The sequence below is a fragment of the Poecilia reticulata genome, unplaced genomic scaffold (genome assembly GCF_904066995.2).
Source record: "Poecilia reticulata unplaced genomic scaffold, P_reticulata-male-v2 Scaffold_102, whole genome shotgun sequence".
In the NCBI taxonomy this organism is placed as follows: domain Eukaryota; kingdom Metazoa; phylum Chordata; class Actinopteri; order Cyprinodontiformes; family Poeciliidae; genus Poecilia; species Poecilia reticulata.
In genome coordinates, this window is record NW_027675200.1 from 19,224 (window position 1) to 22,529 (window position 3,306).

The following is a 3,306-nucleotide window of genomic DNA, read 5'->3' on the forward strand; positions in this document are numbered from 1 at the left end:
CTTTTCACCTGTGTGAATCATCATGTGCTGAGTTAAACCAATTTTTGACTAAAACTTTTCCACAGGTCACACATGAAAATGGCTTTTCACCTGTGTGAATCATCATGTGCCGAGTTAAACCATTTTTTGACTAAAACTTTTTCCACAGGTCACACATGAAAACGGCTTTTCACCTGTGTGAATCCTCTTATGAGCATCAGGAGAATATTTGAAAGCAAAACGCTTTTTACAGGTCACACAGGAGAAAGGTTTTCTTCTTTCTTCTTCTCAGCTTCAGCAGCTTCCTGGAAGATGACCTGCTCCTTGTTTGGTTCTGATTCAGTTTGGTTTGTTTGTTCATAAACAGGAACCACCATGCAGGTATCAGTCTCCTGTTTTAATTCAAGCTGTTCTTCACCCTGACTGGAGTAAACTTCTTTCTCTTCCACTTTTATTTGTTGATATTCTAGATTCTGCTGCTCTTCTTTTATATGTTGATCTTCTGGCTCTTCTTTTCTTGTTTCACCTGCAGAGGTTCTACCTCGTCCTGGTCCATATTGGATCTCCTCTCTTGGTTATACATCTCGTTCTCATAAACGTTATGTTGCAGGCAATCTGGAGAGGAAAACAGGAAAAAAGAGGAATTTTTCCTCTTTTGATGAAAGACATCTTTAATGATGTCTTTCATCATTAAAGACAGAAATCACAGAATAAACACATCTGAAAATTCAAGAATGCAGACATTCAGCTGACATTTGGAAAATTACCAAATTAAATATTTTGATTAATTTATTCACTGTATGAATGATTGTTATTGTTTAAAAATTATTTTCTAGTATTATTTCTAACATTTCTATGTTGGAGCTATTACAAACAAAAAAAGAGACGTAAACAAAAGACCCTCCTGCTGTGCTCGACCAAAACAACAGAAGATGCCTCAGCACCGCAGGATATTGTTGATCAGATCGACGGACTATTGACATGAGGGCTTGACAGACAACGTTTCGCAAGTCAGATGGACATATCGTGTATATTTTGTGATTAGAATATTATTTATGTCCACCAGTGAAATATAAGCTAATGCTAGCTGGTATAGTGCTATAGTACTTGGTGTTCAGTCCCCGCTCTGAAAGCTAACCAAGATTATTTTTAAAAAGTTTCAGTTATTTTCTAACACTGACTTAGATATCTGATACAAGAGCCTATTATAGAAATGAAACAATATTATAAAAATAATAATATTACACGTTATAACATTCACCTGAAAGCTTTACACAGATGGCAATGGCTATTATGAACTTCACTCTGTCAAAGTAAGATACCTCCCAAATATCCCGTTTTTGTTTTGAAGGTTTCCTATGTGTGTGTGTGTGTGTGTGTATGTGTGTGTGCGTGTGTTTGTGCGTGCGCGCTAAACATGTATAGCTTAATATTATTCAGTATTAATCATTATTTATTTCTGTCTATATTTATATAAATATGTATTGATAAGACGAGAGCGGTCCATTAGGCGTCTGTCCTTTTATTATGTCTATGTGAGAAACGGCCCGGTCTACGGAAGACGGGTCCTTCGAAGGCCACGAATATGGACGACCAGAAGAGAGAAGCTGTAGCCTTCAGCTAGCTGCCTAGCCTCCATCTTGGCGTTATGTTGCTTAGCAACCGTGACAACGTGAAGCACAGTGCTAAAGAAAAAAACGGACTAGAAGTTAGTTTTTTACTCGTTTTTTCTGCATTATTCTTCCCCTTTTGTGTTAAAGGCTGTTCCGTGTTTAAACATTTATAGCAAGGAATGTAAGCAAATTATTCATTTTCAAATACTCTAGATCTCAGGAAGTAAGACCTTACAGTTAAATAAAACTATTATGTTTGAAGGCTCAACTTTAATCAGTCAAACCAATTTGCTCAGAAATAAATTAGATACTTTACTAAACCAAACATTTTACAGGCTTAATATCTGTGTTCCGCCTCCACTCATAGGGGAAACTAGCGGGAGTTTTTAAAACGATTTGCCGGGAGACGTGCGTTCTCTCTCGGTGTACCGAACATGGAGCGCCCGGTCAGCTGACAGCTGGCGAGGGAGCTGGCTGTTAATGCAGCGGGAGCAGACATCTCCGAAAACGTCGGAGCAATATTGCAATTAGGTGATTTATTGATGAACCGAGAAGATATTTGAGATCTATACATCAACATTCTCGCCGAAAAACATTGTAAAAAAAATCATTTTGTGTCATTTTAAGTGTAATACAGCAAAAATAATTTGCTGCCATTACTGGTTTCTGAACACCCGTTTTAAAGGATGCGGACCCTAAATTTGAGCTCAGCTGTTTTTTGTTCGACTCCCTCTAGTGGTCTGGAGCACTTCCGTTTTAAGCACTTATTGCATCTTTTCTTTTGTTTGCTGCATTTTATTAGCTTTTGTTTGCATCTCTTTTGGCTTGCTGCATTTATTTGCGCCTCTTATTTGTTTGCTGCATTTCATTTGTTTGAGTCTCTTTTTTGTTTGAATGTTTCTCTGTTGCTGCGCTTTTGCACCCGTCGGCCACCGTAAGTTGTGTCTTTATATGGAAAGAAAAAAATAAATAGCTCATTATAGAAACAAACCTGTTGACAAATGACAGAAAAATAACATTGACACAATGTCTAATAAACAGAACAGATTCCAGGAGGATTTAGAAATACGGAGTTGTGTCTGCCTCGTTATTTTAACCTGTTGTATCCTGTTTACAGGAAAAATCTGCGTCTGTTACATCGACACCAGCCCTGTTGCGTGAAACATTGCTTTACTAGCCTTTTGCTGAATTGTTCTTCATATTTCTCCTGTTTATGAAAGTAAGTCTCAGCAGTTTAAGGAGGAGAGCCCTAAGAAAGATAACTGGTTCCATTTTCTCTCAACATAAATAAGCCATTCTTACAGCGTAGTTGTGATGTTTGCGTTCTTTATCTGACATAAAAACATGTATACAGGAGGGAACGGTTACTATAATGACCCTCATGCAGAAAGCTCATACATTCAAACCTTAACCTGAATCCAAACGCTGGTGCTTCTTACCTATTCGGTATAAGATTATCTTGGGCTTCCGGGAGAAATCCAGCAGTCTGCGTTGATAAACTCTGTGAATGTTTCTTCAGCAGCAGTCAAATGCTTGTTGATAAACTCGTTTAGACAAACTCGAAAATTCCACTAAACAAACCATGCACCATCTTGTTTTTCTCCTATCTTCTTCTCTTTAATGGCGGTGAGAAGCATAGACATAAATACGTAGACGCCTCATGGAGCGAGAAGGACCCGTGCAGCAAACAGAAAGGGGGGAACGGACCACTGTA

The 3,306-nt window shown here is 38.2% G+C and overlaps 1 long non-coding RNA gene across 1 annotated transcript; it reads right to left on the reverse strand.

Moving 5' to 3' along the window:
* Window positions 1-357: 357 nt before the first annotated feature.
* LOC145550601 (uncharacterized) lies at window positions 358-3,306 on the reverse strand. The gene is made up of 2 exons (XR_014086478.1): window positions 3,032-3,306; window positions 358-594 (listed from the first exon to the last, which is right to left on the reverse strand). It is a non-coding gene; the product is annotated as an uncharacterized LOC145550601 (long non-coding RNA).